The 19,997-nt window shown below is 36.1% G+C and overlaps 1 pseudogene; it reads right to left on the bottom strand.

The window, feature by feature from the left end:
• Positions 1–243: 243 nt before the first annotated feature.
• Positions 244–7,868, bottom strand: LOC116119086 (annotated as a pseudogene).
• Positions 7,869–19,997: the final 12,129 nt, after the last annotated feature.

Here is a 19,997-nt window from a genome sequence, read left to right as displayed (position 1 = left end):
AATGGAAAGCACTTGGTATCATTTTCATAAAGTCATTACGAAAGATAAGCATCAATTACAAGTTTATTATTGAAAGCACTACATATATGTAGATCATTTCCATAATGCAAATAGACCATCTCAAACGTTGGATTAATGATCATCTTTTCAACAAGTATCAATCCAATCGTTAATATTATTCTAATAACATCACAATAGTATATAACCATTTCAATAATGGAAACTTTAACATATATTATAGACTTAGTGATGATAAAGACATATTAGAAGTCCTTGTTCTGGATAAGGCATCACGTCGCCTGTAATTTTTTTCATCTGAAATTTCCATTTAAATTTCTTCACCACATTGTGAATAAAGTGAGTAGTGCCATTCAAGAATACTATTGTGCCGGGCACGACTAAGGACCAACTCCAAATGGAGTAAAGGCGTATGCATGTAAATTATTTTTTTCATCATATCTTGATGGGTCAAACTTTTCTGGATCTGGGAAGTATTTAGGGTTCATGTTCGTTGAATCCACTGTCTAATATAGCTACAAAAAATATTTTTCTAATCAAATCATGATGGTCAAGAGCAAGGACGTAAACAGGATTTTTAGTCAGTGGGGTCAAAACTTCGACTATGAACCAAAGTTTCAAATCTTATAACTTAAGTTTTTCAAACAATTTGTGCTAACCTGTTAAATGGTGAAGTCTACGACACTATTTAAGGCTAAGTAAAATGCTGTCGTTTCATTCAGTAAACTCAAATTGATCTCAGCCCTTTGATGAGATCAAGATCTGACCGCTCCAGTTTACTCAGCAGTCAACAATATAAAATAGCCTCTAATTTGTCATTTTGTGATAGTCTCAGTTTTTCTTCTCTCTATAAAATGCGATTGTAACCTAGTTGTTATGGTTTGTCACTCAATCTGTTCTTCTTGGGTAAATCTGTCTAGAATCTTGTTAAGGGTTATGAGTTCCTTCAAGGGTAGTCTGTTCTCTAGTGATTATACAGGTTTGCAATGAGTGTGGTTTGATTGTAATCTGTAACATTGAGGCTTTAATCATAGTGCAGTGAGTTTCCATATTCTGGAGCTTAATGTGGATGTAGCTTGTTCAATATTGAACAAGTGAACCACAGTATATTGTAGTGTTGATTCTTGATTCTTTACTGTTGGTTTGTGTTTGATTATTTGGTGTCTAGATTTGAGCAATTAGGCTTGGTTTACAACACTGGTATAAGAGCGAGTACTCTAGGGTTTAGATTTTCTTGAAATCGATCAAAAATTGGCAAAGTCGCGAATTAGGGTTTTTATCAAATTTAGGGGATTTCGATTTGGGGAAGTTCTTGACCTCTAGGGTCCTGAATCTTGAGTCTTCGATTCAATTCTTGAACACCAGAGGTCGATTTCGGTCTCAAAGGGTCAAATCAAAGAAAGTCAGTCAAGATCAAGATAGTGAATCTTTAGGGTTTGTTGCTGAACAAAACGATGAGCACTACGACACGTGTAAAGATATCCCAGTATGATGGGAAGATGGATTTCAATACTTGGAAGAAGAAGATGAAGGCTCTTCTATCACACAATAAGGTGGGAATAGCACTAGAGAAGGATGCAACCAAGTGGTCTAAAGAAGAGGTGAAAAAGAAAGCAGAGATAGACGAAGAAGCATACAACCTGATCATCATGAGCTTATCTGACAACGTTTAACGAAAGGTGCACGATAGAACTTTAGGGTAAACTTGAAACTTTATAGTACAGTCTGCTCTTAATTTAGCTTTTTTGAAAGATGCCCTGTTTTCTTATAAAATGGATGTTTCTAAGTCATTAGAAGAAAACTTAGATGAATTCCTAAAAATGACACTTGTACTAAAAGGAACTGATCAAGAATTAGGGGATTCAAGTCTTGCAATGATTTATTAAATTCATTACCTGATGAATAATTAGTGGTAAAGAATGCATTGCAGTACACTAGAACTGCTTCCAGTGTTGATTTGATAAAAGTTGGGTTGAAATCTAGAGAACTTGAGTTGAAAATTCAAAAAAGAAATGGGAATAATCTTTTTGTGAAGGGCAAACTAGATGCTGGGCACTTAGGAAAAGAGAGTGGAAAAAATACCCATCAAAATGTAGGTTTAAGGAATAAGAAGAAAGGGAAGGGCTATAACAATAAACCTAAATTAGAGACAAGAAAATGTTTTTACTGTAATAAGCCTAGACACATTAAAAAGAACTATTATGATTGGATTAAGAAGCAAAAACAGCCTAGTACTGAGAGTAACATAGCATCCTCTAGTAATAGCATTGAGATTACTAAAGCACTCACTGTATCTAGTTCTGAAATTGCAAATGAATGGGTGTTAGACTCAGGGTGTTCATTCCATATGAGTCCTAATAAAAGGTAGTTTCAAAACTTGATAAATGGTGAACCTGAAACTGTCTTTATGGGTAATAACCACTCGTGTAGGGTCCAAGGTGTAGGAAATATCACCATTAGACATAGTATTGGTAAGCTTATAATGTTAACAAAAGTAAGATATATACCTGAGCTTAAGCGTAACCTGATTTTATTGGGCACACTAGATGAAGCTGGCTATAGCTATAGGGCTAAAAATGGTTGCATTTCTGTTTTCAAGAATGGTCAAATTTTGCTTGAAGGAATCAAGAGGCATGGCTTGTATATTCAATGTGGTCAGTATTATCAATTGACTATTAATTCTACTTTTATATCTACTAACATCTCTACTGCAGAAAAGTGGCACCTAAGGATGGGCCATATAGGCCAAACTGGTATGAATTCTCTTAAACAGCCGAGGTATTTTGGAAATGATAATGTGTCAGACCTTAGTTTCTGTGAAACTTGTGTCATGGGTAAACAACACAGGTTGAGTTTCCCAAAAGGAACTCACCTGGCTGTAAACTGTTTAGAATATTTATATGCTGATATGTGGGGTCCAGAGAGAGTCAAATCACATGGGGGAAATAGTTACTTCCTAGCAATAGTGGATGATTACAATAGACAGGTGTGGGTATACCTTCTTAGATCCAAGGATAAGGCCCTAAGTAAGTTCAAGGGCTGGAAAACCTTGGTAGAAAACCAAGTGGGAAAAAAAGGTAAAAGCCCTTAGAACAGATAATGGTTTGGAGTTCTGTAACATTGAGTTTGATACATACTGTAGAGACTAGGGAATCTTAAGACATAGGACAGTTAGAGGAACTCTCCAGCAAAATGGAGTTGCTAAGAGGATGAATAGGACCCTGTTAGAAAAGGTCAGGTTCTTTTATTCACAGCTGGTCTGCCTAAGTCTTTTTTGGGGGAGGCTCTAACCACTGCTGCCTATTTAGTAAATAGGTCACCTTCTAGTGCAATAGGTTTTAAATGCCCTGAAGAAAGATGGTCAGGAAGAAAACCATCCTTTAACCACCTAAGAGTGTTCGGATGTACAGCTTATGAACACACCATAGATGGGAAATTGGAACCAAGGTCCCTTAGGTGTGTGTTTCTAGGGTACCAAGATAGGACCAAAGGATATACGTTGTGGGAGAGATGCTCCAAGGATCAAGGTCATAATCAGTAGGGATGTGGTCTTTAATGAGTGTGTTTTTCCTTGCAGGGTTACTAACACTAATGTAGGTACCTCAAGCCACGCAGTGGAAAACTCATATCAAAACGAGAGCACTCAGTTTGAGGTAGAGTCAACCAATCAATAGGAACTTGGAACCACTGCTGATAGATCAAAACAACCTACACACCCACCCACTGACATTGAACATGATGGTGAAGGTAAGAATGAGGATAACATTGGAGATACCCAACAAGAGGACTTGGCACAATACCAACTAGCTAGAGACAGAGCAATAAGGGAAATAAGACCCCCTGGAAGGTTCAGCTATGCAGATCTCATCTACACAACATTGCTTGTTGGTGTAAAGATTCAGAAGACTGAACCTAATTCTTATGAGGATGCCATAAACTCAAAGAACAACAAGAAATGGCTCACTACCATGAATGAGGAGATGAACTCCCTAAGGCAGAACAAAACCTAGACTCTGGTTCCAAAACCCAAAGACAAAAAGCTAATGGAATGCAAACGGTTATATAAGCTAAAGAAGGGCATCAACAAGGCTGACCCACCAAGATATAAGGCCAGGTTGGTGGCCAAAGGCTACACACAAAGGGTAGGTATTGACTTTACCGAAATTTTCTCACCCGTTGTTAAATTTAAAACTATAAGGCTGATGTTATCTATAGTAGCACATTATGATCTAGAGTTAGAGCAGTTAGATGTAAAAACTGCATTTTTGCATGGGGAATTAGAAGAACAGATTTATATGAGTCAACCTATGGGATTTAGGGATAAATACCTTCCTAACCATGTATGTTTGTTGCATAAATCTCTGTATGGACTGAAACAATCACCTAGGCAGTGGTACAAGAGATTTGACTCTTTCATAGTGGGCATAGGTTTCACTAGGAGTGACTATGATAATTGCTTCTATTTTGCTTATGTTGATAACAATCCTATATATCTACTCCTGTATGTTGATCACATGCTATTAATTAGTAAATCCAAGGCCCATGTTGATGAATTGAAGGGAAAATTGAATGCTGAATTTGACATGAAGGATTTAGGTTGTGCAAAGAAGATAATAAGAATGCTAATAGAAAGAAACTGAAAAAATTATAGCTTAAAACTCCATTAGTTGCCTTATCCACAGAAACTGGTGCTGAAGTTTGGAATGAATGATTCTAAATGTGCCACCATGCCCCTAGCTAGCCATTTCATCCTTAGTAAGGCTCAAAGCCCAAAAACTGAAGCTGGAATGTTAAAAATGGAATCTATACCGTATGTAAATGCAATAGGCTCTGTCATGTATGCTATGATTAGTACAAGGCCTAACTTATCCTATTCAATATCCCTATTAAGTAGGTTCATGTCAAACCCTGGATGTGAACACTGGAATGCTTTTAAATGGCTACTTAGATATATTAGATATATTAGAAGCACTATGCATGTTGGTTTGAATTACTGTAAAAGAAACTCCTCACTTGATCTGGTTAGGTATGTAGACTCTGATTTTGCAGGTGATAGAGATTCAAGGAAGTCTGCAACAACCTTCCATTTTACCTTGGGAGGAAACTGTATTAGCTAGAAGTCCCAGTTACAGCCACTGGTAGTACTGTCCATAATTGAAGCAGAATATGTGGTTTTAACCGATGCATTCAAAGAAGCCATATGGCTTCAAGGATTCTTAAGAGAGGCCAAACTACTAAATGGAATAGTGACTGTCTATTCAGAAATTCAGAGTGCCATTCACTTGGGAAAGAATCTCGTATACCATGAGAGGACTAAACACATGGATGTAAGGTACCATTTTGTAAGGGATATGATCTCAAAGAAAGAGGTGGACCTTATAAAGATCCCCACTGAAAATAACCCTGCAGACATGGGAACCAAGGTTGTAACACTTGCAAAGTTCAAGCACTGCTTGAATTTATTGCATGTGGGATAACCAATTAGAGCTAAGAAGGAATGTGGAAAATACTTGCTGCACTGAAGAAGATTTTGCTAGAGAAACAGCCATAGACTTCCAGGCGGAGATTGTTAAAAGGTGAAGTCTGCGATACCGTTTAAGGCTAAATAAAACGTTGCCGTTTCGTTTAGTAAACTCAAATTGATCTCAATCCTTCGATGAGAGAAAGATCTGACGGCTCCAGTTCACTCAGAAATCAACGGTATAAAATAGCCCCTGATTTGTCATTTTCTGATAGTCTCAGTTTTTCTTCTCTCTGTAAAACGTGATTGTAACCTGGATGTTAGTGTTTGTCACTCTATCTGTTCTTCTTTGGTAAATCTGTCTAGAGTCTTGTTGAGGGTTGTGAGTTCCTTCAAGAGTAGTGTGTTCTCTAGTGATTGTACAGGTTTGCAGTGTAAAAGAGGAAAGGTGAGTGAATGATTGTGTTGATTGCAGTGAGTGTGGTTTGATTGTAATCTGTAACATTGAGGCTTTAATCATAGTGCAATGAGTCTCCATATTCTAGAGCTCAACATGGACGTAGCTTGTTCAATATTGAACAAGTGAACCACGATATACTGTGGTGTTGATTCTTGATTCTTTACTGTTGGTTTGTGTTTGATTATTTGGTGTTTAGATTTGAGCAATTAGGCTTGGTTTACAACATAACCCAATAAAATTCAACTCATATCGGTGATTTTTTAAATATAGATCATGTTATATGAATAATAATAAATTAATAAATACTAAAAGATAAAATTTCAATTAATGAAATCTGTATCTAAAATTAATGGAAAAAATAAGTATCCATATACCTTCCATCCTTTGGGAACGGTGTAACTAGCGTAAGTAATATCTGTCATGACCTCTCTAAATGTTCCTCGAATAGTTGGTGTGAGTCTCATTACTTCACATACTACATTCCAGGAATATTTCATCTTTTGCATATCATCCCAATTTAGGAGCTCCCCAGGCTTCTTAGAGGCTGCGACTTCTTTTTGCTCTAGTTTAATATAATTCAACTCCAACATAACAATTGTAAGAAGCAAAAGAACTTACTGATAATCTATATAAAAGGTATCATGAATTTCATTTGGTTTAGATATGCATTAAAGGGGAAAAAAAGAAAAGAAAAGAAAAAAAAAAGGTGATCCAATAGTACTACTATATATAACAGTGAGAATCATTAGACCTATCATGATAGTTTCAAGATTAGTACTAAATCCAATGATTGTTAGGGGTCGATAATATTATCAGGTCAATACCTTAAAACTATCATATATCTCTTGATAGTCTCAATCATATCGATCCGAAGATTGTCAATAATTTATTACTTTTTCAGTTAGTAAGCATAGCCCTAAAAGATTGTTTAAAGAAAAAAAAAAAAAAAAAACTATATAATAAGTTGTAGGTTAATCACCAACAAGGATTTTCTGGTATATGTGAGGCCTCTCTCTGACCTATTTCATAAAGAAAGTCATGACAGAAGCCACAGTGCTATATCTTGCAACAACCAAACCCCAAGATTTTTTTGACTATCTCAACCTCTGAGCCTTTCCTAGATGCATCTGAAGCCATAATCATATGTGACATAATATCTCGCATTAGTTCTCCCCTACACATTGCAGCTCTCTTCTCACAAATTATGCTTATTAACTCCTCGTTAACTGTACCTGCAGCTTTGCACGCTTTATGAAAATTCATCCCTAGAAAGTTCACAGGAACAGAATGCATCCTCACTTTTATATCATCAAACCTGGAAATCGCCCTGGCAACACGCTCAGGATCCTCAGTCCTTATGAAAAAACGACAGGCAAGAGTTAAAGTTAGAGACTTAGCTAGAGAAAATGCCTTCACTTCATCTTTTCCTTCCCATAAAATTTGCATTTGTTGTTGAGTTATGGAATCCATTTCACCCACATACTTCACCAGGGCTTCAGGTTTCAAGAACCTTGGAGCTCCTCTCGCATTTTTCACAGTTTCTCTAAAATTCAAGTCATGAGGAGCTGAGGAGAGGAACAATTTTTGCATGGAATAAGGAACGAATGGAGTGAAAATTGTATGTTCATTGGTGAAGAGAAATTTGTGGCCATTTGGATCGCAGATTACTGCCATTTTTTCTCTAAAAATATTGGTTTTGAAAATATCTGGAAAGTATTTGTTCATTCTATCAAGAACAAACTTTTCTGGTTTTGATCTGAATTCAATAGTTTCACCAATAAAAGGCCACCCAAAACTCCCTGGTGGCTAGTTTTTGTGCCTGGTTTTGAATGACCAAATTCCAGAAGCAGGAATGAGAAAAAGAGGAACCAAATAACAAAGGAAGGGGTATGAGAAATCCAATTTGAATGATGTTGAAATGAGCTCCATATTGAACTAAAGAGAGTTTGAAAGAGAAGAGGAGAGGAGAAAGATTTGGAGTTGTGTTGAGAAAGAAAAACAAAATAGGGCACAGAGAGTATCAAAAGGGAGAAGAAAATGTGTTTATTGTGTGTATTATTGCTAAACAGAAAAACATTAATTACAGCTTTATATAGAGGTTGAAGATAAGCTACAGTGTTAACTAATTTAACAGTAATCAGTTGTACAAGAAACGGCAGCGTATCAGTCAATTACTTAAAACAAATTTTGACTTTTATAGTCAACATGCTCCCTCAAACGTAACTGCATAGAACTTCAACAGGTTTATAGTCAACATGCTCCCTCAAACGTGACTGCATAGAACTTCAACAGGTTTATAGTCAACATGCTCCCTCAAACGTGACTGCATAGAACTTCAACATCGTTATAATCAACATGCTCCCTCAAATGTGACTGCATAGGACTTCAACAGCTTTTCTTCCATCCTTCTTTTACTTCAACATGCTCCCTTAAACAAGACGTTGTAACGCCCCACTCGAGGTACGTAGCTAATGTCTTTTACTTTACCCTTGTTTGACTTGGAATATTGTTAATATGGTTTGGTTGGCCTTTGTTTGAATGGATGCTGTTGTTGGGTTGAGTGGTTGCCCTGAAATTGCAGAGACTTGGTGGAATTTTGGGGTTACTGTCATCGCCTGGGCGAAGAAGAATCGTCACCGCGGCGATGAGGCCCTGCAATTCACGGTGTTGGGTCTGTGAAGTTTTGCCGGGGCAAAGAAATAGTCTTCGCCACGGCGATGAGCCTAACAAAAAGTTTAATGAAGTTTCTAGAGAATTCTTCCTTTGGGGCACAATGACCATTCTACCCCTAATTAGCAGGAAAAGTGGGGAGTGAAATGCAAGGAAATTGCATGGAGAATAGTTTAATTGGGGGTGCATTTGTAAAGAACACAAAGGGCAAAAGTGGAATTCTTAAGAAAGAGTGAGGGTAAAATGGAAAGAATAGAGAAAATATGAGATAATAAGAGTTTAACTTTAGAAACCCATTCATTCATCTTCTACCACCGCCTCTTTCATTCTCCTTTTCCTCTCAATTTCTCCTTCAAGCTTTCAAGGATTTTTAAAGGGTTTTTTGGAGTGATTGGAGTAGAAAATCAAGCTAAGTCATCCTAAGGTAAGGATTCTTGCTTTGGATGGGAGGTTTTGTGTATATTTGTCTATTAAAGTTGTATGGTTTTATTGTTTAAAGGGTAGAGAAAAGTCAAGCAAGCAAAAGAAAAGAAAATACTAGTGAGAGTTCTTCATCACAAAGTAAGTAAATCCTAACCCAAGTTGAGATTTGAGAATTCTCTTGAATAGAGATTTAGTAGAAATGATGTATGCATGTTTTATGTATGTTATTGAGAAATTGAGTAGAGATATATGTCTACTTGTTGAGAAATGAAATTGAGATAAGTATTCATGTTGAGTTTGTTGGATACTTTTCCTTTATGAGAAGTGTGGATGTGTGATGAATTGAGATGAAGTTAGATGAGATTGAGTATATATTTTGGGAGTGTTCTTCTATGGTAGGGATTAAGCCCATGGAAGGGAGTTTACTTCCAATTTTGGATGGTTAAAAAGAGGAATTGAGTTGTAGTTAGAGAAGAGCTTTTATATGCACATGAGTTGTTTGATGAAATGCCTAAGAGAAGCATGAGATTGAGTTATGAACTTTAATTATTGCAACATTGCATATTGGCATTTCTTAAGTGCATTAATGAGTAAGAACCATCTATATGCATTAATTATGCATTGAGAAAGAACTTGAGAAAAAATTGAGAAAGAGTAGAGAATTACTCTAAGAGTTAAGCTACATTATGATGAGTAGCTAGAAATAGAGTAGAGACCTTGTGCACAAGTAAGAAGAGAATAGAGTAAGTTGTGCGATGGGGAACCCGTGAGTGATGAGTAGAGTCACGAGAGTGGGTGCTTTGTGATCCCCAGCCGTGCCTTCGGTAAGATGGGGTCATGACCATCACGTTGAGTGGAATATTTCTAACTGTGCCCTCAGTAAGAAAGGGCCGTGACATTCAAGAGATATAGAGAAAGAATGTACACTCACATGGCCAAGGGTTCCGAATCCATGCCTGACCAAATCCGATCGGTAGAGAAATGAATAGAGTCACGTAGAGTGGTAGCGCCCAGCCGTGCCTCCGGTCAGATGAGGCCGTGACATTCCAATGAGTAAGAATGAGAAACAAAAGAATAGAAAGAACAGAAAGAGTAAAAGAGTAAAGTCACGAAGAGCCGGTTGAGTTCCCGGCCGTGCCTCCGGTAAGATGAGGCTGTGACATACACCAGAGGGTGTATAGCAAAGAATATGAGAAATAGAAACAGAAAGAGAACAGAGATGAGAAAAGAATAATGTAAGAAAAGAATTAAGAGATTGTGTTACGGGGATAGACAAGTAGAGGATTTACTTACTGAGCATTAGTTGTGCTCACCCTGTTGTTTTTCTATGCTTTTGCAGGTTCCAGGTGAGTAAACGGTCGGGTGGACGTCAGCGGGCGAGAGAGAGTAGTTACACTGTCCACCACACTTTTGAGAGCTTTTGTAAATGATACTAACTTTATGTGAAGAATATGTATATTAAATGAAAGAAAATTTTTGGGCCCAACTATTTTTTTTAATGTACCTTTATTTTATTGTATGTGTTTTTATGAATAGAGTAGTATAAAGCAGTTATTACAGACGTAATAGAACTTCATCATTACTTTACTGATCTGTAATTACAACTCTACTTTTCTTGGCAAAAACAAAAACTTAGTAACTTCAGTGTACTCAAATCAGCTGAAGACTAAAAGGACTGCTTGTTGTAAGTGCAGCTATGTTCTAGAACAACACTCGTAGTGTTCTACAAGTAGAATAAGAATCAAAGCAGAACTTGGGTTGTCTCTGAAGCTTCAAATTAGAATGTTGACATTCTGAATGTTTACTGCTCGAGAATGTTTATTGCTATTGGAACAGTTGGAGCTATTGGAACTAAACAATCAGTATTAGAACAAGAAGCTATTGACTGCAAATAGCAAGCTACCTAGCTGCAGGCTTCACCAAGTATAGTGACATTTAACTTTGCCCTTAGATCAGTGAATTGACCAACTGATAAAGTTTTTATAAGAACATCAGCTATTTGTAATTTAGAGGAAACATATTGAATGGCTACCTTTTTTACTAAAACTTGCTCCCTAATGTAATGAGCATCAATTTCGATATATTTAGTCCTAACATGAAACATAGGATTAGATGCAAGAGCTCCAACATTAACGTTATCGCACCAAATAACTGGAGTAGTGTGAAAAGCCAAGCCTAATTCAGTAAATAAACACTCCAACCAAGCTACCTTTGTTATCGTATGAACTAGGGCTCTATATTCAACTTCAGTAGACGAAAGAGCAACTACTTTATGTTTTCTAGAACTCCTTTAAATCAAATTTGGTCCTAGATAAACACAATAATCACTGGTTGATCTCCGATCTTCAAGATTTCCACCCAGTCGGCATCGACATAACATTCTATATATAATGCTACTGGTTTGAAAAGTAAGCCATGGTGGATAGTACCTTTAATATACCACAACACCCTCTTGCAAGCTCGCCAGTGGAGTTTAGTGGAGGCTTGCAAAAATTGACTCAGTTTGTTCACGGTGAAATTTAGATCAGGTCTTGTAAGGGTCCAATATTGTAATGCACCAATCATACTCCTATATAGACAAGGATTCTGAAATGGTTCACTATCAGTTGAACTCAATTTTATCCCAACATTCATGGGAGTAGAGCAAGCATGTGCTTCCATCATCCTGGTTTTAATAAGAAGATCGGAAGCATATTTGGACTGCTTTAGATTAATACCAATAGATGTCCTAGTTGCTTCCAAACTGAGAAAGTATTTGAGTGAGCCAAGAGTCTTTAAAGCAAAGTCATTGTTAAGATCTTTCATCAACTAAGTGATAAATGTTGCATCTGAACCAGTGATTAGTATGTCATCAACATACACAAGTACATAAATAGAGCCTTAAGCTTATTGAAGAGTGAAGAGACTTGAGTCTAAGATAGAGTTTTGGAACCCATTTTGCTGAAGAGCAATTTTCAATTTTTCAAACCATGCTCTGGGAGCCTGCTTAAGACCATATAATGCCTTGTTTAACTTGCAAATAGCCTTTGGAAAGGATTGATCTTCAAATCCTAGAGGTTGCTACATAAAGACATTTTATGTTAGTACTCCATTTAGAAATGCATTATTAACGTCAACTGTTGAATATCCCAACCATTTGTAACTGCAATGGTTAGGATAATTTGTATAGTTGATGGTTTGATTACTGGACTAAAAGTCTCAAAATAATCAAGGCCAGGGGTTTGTTGAAAACCCTTGGCAACCAATCTAGCTTTGTACTTCTAAAGAGAACCATCAGCATTGAATTTAGTTTGAAATACCCACTTATTTCCAACAACATTCATATCTGGAGATGAGGGTACAAGAGTCCAGGTATTGTTATGAATAAGAGCATTAAACTCACTTTGCTTAGCAGCCTTCCAATTGCTATTGCTAAGTGCATCAGAGACTAAATTGTGTTCTGGTTTAGGAGCTTCAGACCCATCAACTAAGCAAGCTAGATGAATACCATCCTGATTATGAGTTGCAAACTGTAATTAAGCAGCTGATTTAGCTCTCGTAACCATGGGATGTATGTTTTTAAGTACTGGAGTAAGGTGAGAAGCAGCAGAAGGTTCATATGATTTGTCAAGAGTTGAATTATCCAAATGGGCACTTGTACTGACTGGGAACTGAGCATGTGAAATGTTGTGATTTAAAACACCTACTGTATCAGGGAACTGAGAAGCAGTAAGATCAACAACAAGATGACAGGGTGACAGAAATAAGGCTTCAGTGTTTATAGTTTGAGCAGGACACGATGAGATGGATGAGTGGTTAGGTGAAAGATATGTGTGTTTAGTGTCAGTATTTGTAGTGGTCATGGGAGAAAGGATCAGTATTTGTAGTGGTCATGGGAGAAAGGATATTGGTTTGATCATCTAAAGATTGAATATGGGATTTGTTATAAAGAGAGGTAACTATTGTGTTTGGAAATTGGGAAGATGTGAGATCTATTATAAGTTGGCAGGGTTGAAAAGGTGAAGTTGTAATGTTTGTGTTAGTGGTATGGGGAGATATTTATTGAAGGGTATCAATGGATAACATATTGTCAAGAGAAGAATTCTTACCATTTGTTGTATGACCTGAGCAGGACTAGTCCATGGAGCAAGGTACCGTAGCTGAATTTGTGCCAGCTGATGGTTGAAGGGAATTTGTATTGACCGCAGGAGTAAAGAATGAAACTGACATGGTGGTTTGAGTGTCTAGAGTGGAGGACTGAGTTTGAGACGAAGAGCTTGGAGTATTGATGGCAAAGGGAAACTCGTACACGTTAAATTGAACATTAGGAGTAATTACAATCTATCCATCAGGATTCAAACACTTGTATCCTTTGTGGATTAGACTGTAGCCTACAAAAGTACACTTTACTGTATGGAAATCAAACTTATGCTTGTTAAAACTCCTAAGGTAAGGAAAACAAGAGCAACCAAAAACTCTTAAGCTATCAAAAACAAGAACTTGATGAAATAATGCTTGATAGGGTGAAATATTGTGAAGTGTGGCAGTAGGCATTCTATTTATGAGGTAAACAATTGTCTCAAAAGCAAGCCACCAAAATGACAAGGGCATAGATACATGAGCAAGGAGTGTAAGACCTAACTATACAATATGTCTATGCTTTCTTTAACTCCTACCATTTTGTTGATGAACATATGCACGAGTATCTAACTTGAATGCCTTGTTCAGTCAAGTATGGAAGAAGAGCTTTATATTCACCTCCTTGGTCAGATTGTAAGCTCTTAATTTTACAATCAAATTATCTTTTAGCAAGATGATGAAATTTGATGAAAATATATCTTACTTCAGCTTTGGTTTTGAGAGGGAATAGCTATGTAAATCTACTGTAGTCATCTAGGAATTGAATATAGTATCTAAAACCTTCAACTGAAGTGCAAGGGGTTGGACCCCAACCATCACTATGTATTAATTCTAAAGGGGAAGTAGCATGAGACTGTGGAATGGGAAAACTATTTTGGTGCAATTTGCCTAATTGGCAAGTATCACAAAAGGTAAGGTTAAAGCTAAATGAGGTGTTTAATTTGGAAGGAAATTTGATATGTAATTCTGATAAAATTTGTTGTTGTGTTTTGGAGTTTGGATGTTCCAATCGTCTGTGCCATAGCACATAATCAAAGTGATGAGTGTTAGCAATTAAACAAGACATGTCATTTGTATGTGAATGATGAGATGTAGAAAATGCAGCCTTGTTCTTAGGGGCATCAGAACTTAAACATGATGTAGTAGCATTGTCAGAAGTATGTGAACAATTAGATGTAGGAGATGCAACAGTATTATCAAAAACCATATGTGAACAATTAGATGTAGGAGATGTAGTAGTATTATCAACAACCATAAGACTATCATCCTTAGTTTTATCATTAATGTAAGAGATACATTGTGAACTACTAGTGACACATGACTGACTCATGATAGTTTTACAGCAGCTTTCATTATTCAACACAACGGATGTAATATCAGATAGACCCTTAAGGCAATTATTTGACTCTAAAGAACTAATTGTCTTATTACAAAGTATGGACTGATTCTAAGGATCAAAGCAAGATGGTTTCATGTTGTTAATAGAGTTAACATAGGCTAGTTGAGAAGGAATTTGATTATTGGTCACAAAGGGGCTGAAGGAGGTCTGAATAGAGAAGCGATTAAGCTGATACAAGCCACCTTTAAGGTCCCCTGGCAGCAACATTGCTCATGTGGACTTGTCCTTTACAATACAATAATTAGCATCAAATTCTACTATCACATTGTTATCTTTGGTAATGCTTAACAAGTTTTTTGTGATTTTAGGAACACAAATAATATTTTTGAGATGCAAACATTTAGAATGCGGGTTACTAGGGATAAAGGTATGACCTGTCTAGGAACTGTTGAGATACTCACCACTCCGAACCTGAAGTTGATCACCTCCATTGTAGTTCTTCTGATATGCAGGTGATTCAAATCTGCACTGACATGATCAGTGGCCCTAGAGTCCATATACCACATTGGATTAGTTGGGGTCAGTGATGTTGCAAGGTTGAACTGATGATTCCACTGTGTGGGAAGTGTTGCTATTGTGTTGCTTTGATGTATGGATGGTATACCAACAGGATGTGAGTAAGCTCTAGATCCAGTAGATGTAAAATGAGCTTAACTTGAGCTAGTAGGCTGCTGGTTGGGGACTCCAAATGTAGTAGTGTTGATAGCACCAAGAGAGAGATGAACACTAGTTTGAGCCCCATATTATGTACTGTGTGTTTGCTGAGAACCAGTTGGTTGATTGTAAACACCACTAGCACCATTGAAATGAGCAAGACCATTTCCATTAAAAGGGGCAGAACCATTATAGGACATTTGAACTTCGCCAGCACCATTGAAGTGAGCAGGACCAGTATAAGAAAATTGAGCTCCCTCATTACCATTGAAGGGAGCAAAACCATTATAGGAGTGTCCATTTGGTAAATGAGAAGATGGGTTTTCATAGTAAGATGACACATTCCCAAAGGAAGGTTGTATTGCTCTAGTATAAGCAGAATTATACCTGTGATAACACTGTCCTGCCGAGTGTCCTCCCTTATTGCACAATTGACAAATCAACTTTCCTCTTCCAGTGTTCCTACCTCTTCCTCGGCCATAGGGCATTCCAAACACAAGAGGTCTATTATGATGGACAGGGTGGCTATATGTTTCAGGAGAAGGTATGATAGGAAGTTGAGGATAATACCGGTTGCCTAAGGATATCAAGGAGGGTATAGTATTCTAAAATGAACCAGAGGTTTGTTAGATTGCTGTTGACTCACTAATTTAGCCTGGAGAGGCACATTTGAGCTATTATTTGAGTTACCAGTAGAAGCTATATTGGCAATGTTAGTGATTGATCTCCGGAAGGTAGCGGAAAAATCAAAGATTAAAATAGAAATCAATCACCTTTTCTATGCCAAGATCTAGGTATAGATCAAATTGCTTACATGTTAATAAACAGAAAATTTGTACAATATAAATCAAAACAAATAATCCATACAAGGATCACGAATACATTACCAACATTTGGAGGCTCCTTCAATACTTTAATTTTGCTTGTCGATTCAAGAAGAGAATCACATGAACGTCGTCCACATGAAGATAATCCGTAGAACCTACTATTGTTTTGCTAGAACAAATAGAAGCCTTCAAGAATCAAGTGAATCAAAGAAAGAAATTCTTTGATTCACCCACTTTGAGAACATGAGAGAGGGAGAGAGAGAGAGAGAGAGAGAGGGTGGCTGGGGTTTTTCTTTATTCAATGAATGAAAAAAATTATCTTATGTTTTAATTAGGTTTCACTTATATAGTGTCACTTAATTAAAACCCTAATCCCAATAGGAATAGTCATGGACTCTCAAGTTAATCCATCCTTGCAACCAAACTCACCCTTTATGGTATTTTAATTTTAATTAATTATTAATATAATTAAAATCAATTAATATATATAATAATATATTAACATTTAATTATTAATAACAATCCATTTAAATACAGGCGCACATATATTTAAATATAATCTCTTTAATTTTAATTTTAATATTAAAATTAAATATAAGCAGCAACCTTAGCAAATTTAATTGCACTGTAAGATTACCAAAATACCTTTTCATCCTAAAAGATGAAAATACCCCTTTCACAAAAACGATTCTTAAATTATCTTCTAAGCGTGTGACCCGTAGGCTCCTTATCATATTGGCAATGAGTAGTATCGTGATTAATACCAATTAATCGTCTCACTACTCACAAACTAAGATTGGCCTCTAGCAAGGCATCATGGCCGCCCAATAGATTCGGATTCAACGAAACAGCTACCTATCAACGATATGGTTACCATGCAATCAAATCATTTCATCATATGTTATCTCATCGAGACTAAGGTACAGAAATAGTGTCAACCTCAATTATCCTCGATATCTTTGTATTCAGTTACTGGACCAATGACCGGAATAATAAATTGGATTGAGCAACAACTCAATCCCACTGTGGCCACAACTTTAGTGTCATTGCTATTCACTGGATTGCGCCGTAAGATAATTTCTCCCATACCCGGGAGTGATGAATCCTTTGTCGATCCACCATAGTCTTGATACACTCCTTGATGCAGCCAATCACTACCTTATTGATAGCTCTGAATAGAACTACGTTGGGCTAGTATCAAACTACACCAATCATTGCACAAGGTGCTCTGATGATCTCAAGTCTAAGGATCACATGCATCACCATTCGTTAGAGGATTTATTCGATAGACGTTGGGGTTACCATCCATATGGAATCCTCTGGTGGGTTTGTCCAGTGAACTTGCCTCTAGCAAGTACCCATGCATTGCACCAGGTTGTCGGCAAACAACCTTAACAAGTGAGATCAGTCGTTGCCTTTTGACAAGGTCGTTCAACTTTATGATAGTCTTACCGTATTATTTGTGTCCTTGATCAGAGTAATACTAGGGCTATGGACGTTTCTAGAATGGCCACTATATGTGATCATAAGGTTCTCACTATCAAGATTTGAAACACTTGATACCCTCCTCATGGTTCTACCATCCTAAGGACATATATCATTACATATAACTATGATTTATACGATATAGAAAAATATGTCTTTTTATTGATAAATAAACATTTATTACAGAATCAATTTTACAATAACTAATTGGCTCTAGGACACCTACTCTAACAAGCAGAAAAATTATGAAGATCTACCAAATTAAATTTTTCAAGACGAATCTCATACTTTTGAAGCAAAAAATGTGCTTTTTGCAGTGTAACAGAGTCAAATTTTGACTCAATTCTGGAGGTTAAGTTCACTACTACAGGATCAAACCCTGGTCCAAGACAATCAATCACATACTGTAGTAAGTCCTTATCAGCTATGACAAGTCCACTTTTGGACAAGCTTTCAGCAATCTCTTTCATTTTCTTAACATAGTCACCTATAATTAGATTGCCTTTTTGTGTTGTTTGAAGCAAATTCTTAAGGTGCATGGCTCTTGCTTTGGAATTAGTGATGAATTCATTTTCTAGGGCTAACCAAATTTTAGTAGAATTTCTACATTTTATACATTGCCAAACATGCTTTCTGAAATTGACTCCAAAAGCTAGCTAACCAAGAATTTGTCGGTTCTCTTCCACATTATATAGGCAGGATTTAATTTCCATCAATGGACACATTACTAGCTTTAACTATATTGCCTATTTGACCTAAGTCACGTTCAAATGGTGAATCAGAAATTAACAGAGACGAAGGGCAAGGAATTCTACTGAGAAGATGGTCTTCAAGCTTGTGTGAGCCAACGGTAGACAGGACTTGGGAACTCCAAAATCGATAGTTGTTTTGCGTAAGCTTTGGGTTGATTACCTGCAAGCTTAGTGCTGGAGCTGATGTAGTTTGATTAGATGCCTGCTTCAACATCTCGTTAGAGTTGTTGAGTGAATTAGAAGAATTACAGTTGATGCAAGTCAGTAGCTAGATACTATGAGAAAGAAAAACTATAGGGCAGAAAACAGAGAGTATCAAAAGGGAGAAGAAAATATGTTTACTGTGTGTATTATTGCTAAACAGAAAAACAGTAATTACAGCTTTATATAGAGGTTGAAGATAAGCTGCAGCGTTAACTGATTTAACAGTAATCAGTTGCACAAGAAACGGTAGCGTATCAGTCAATTACTTAAAACAGATTTTGACTTTTATAGTCAACATGCTCCCTCATACGTAACTGCATAGAACTTCAATAGCTTTATAGTCAACATGTGTTAGTATAATGGCCGACATATCTATTTATAGAGATCAAATGCATTATGGATGTCAAGTAATTGTAGAAAAGAATATATTCTATGTATATGGAGCATACCATATCATCTGGACATTTTAATAAAGTTTATAATATAGATATTTGTTTTAGAAATTATAAATCCCATTGATTATTACAATATTATACAAAAGGTCCTCCAAAATAATATATATAAGGTTAGACTATTGTTAAATATACTGCAAATTAATATTTTGATGTCATATATGTTAGAACCTTTGTTTTTTTTTTTTAATCTCGTCTATCTTTATACTGAATTTGATAGGTAGTAATTAAATTTAAAATTGAATAATACTAAACCTATAAACTTTTTATATGAACTTTCTCATACAATGTGATATGGTAAAAGATGATTGAATGAAAGTTTATTTTTAATTAAAAATCACCTAATTATCTTTTACTCAAGTCAATTTGCATAAGAAAGTTTGTAATTAAAATATTATTCTTTAAAATTTATGTGAAGTGCATAAATTGGTGTTAGGAGTGTTTTGGGAACAGCAATGGAACAATTATTGATAATAAATGAACAACAATAAATGTCTCACATCTAATTTTAGGGTGTAGTTAGATGTCTTGTATATTTATTGCTAAGTAATGACAACAACAATAAATGTCTCACATCTAATTTTAGGGTGTAGTTAGATGTCTTGTATATTTATTGCTAAGTAATGACAATTCCTTGTACCCATCCCTCTCCTTATCTATTAATTAATTTTTCAATTCTGGCTGCTACGAGAGTTTATAATTCACCAATATTCTAAAATTTTCTAAGTTAAGAAAGTCAACACTATTATGATTTTTTTAATTTTTTTATGATCGGGACACTTTAACTAATCATCAGGTTCTATTAAATACTTTATAAGGGTTTCAAGATAAGTCACAAATATAATAAGTAACTCAAAAGTGGTTGAACCAAGAAAATCAATTAAGGGAGTAAACCTTCTTGATTGTCAGATTAATCCCTAAGGGTTAAAATTTAGATACACCGTGTCACCAAAAAAAATTTTTTTTTTTTTTTTTCAAATTTCTATCCTTGCAGTTCCCATTCAATCGTAATAAATCTCTAGTTTTTTTTTTTTTAAAGCAAAAGTCAACCACTTGGAGAACAAGAAAAAATG

This window comes from Pistacia vera, unplaced genomic scaffold (assembly GCF_008641045.1).
Source record: "Pistacia vera cultivar Batoury unplaced genomic scaffold, PisVer_v2 Contig872, whole genome shotgun sequence".
NCBI lineage: Eukaryota > Viridiplantae > Streptophyta > Magnoliopsida > Sapindales > Anacardiaceae > Pistacia > Pistacia vera.
Note: the sequence above shows the minus strand (reverse complement) of the source record. Positions and strands in the feature narration are given on the sequence as shown.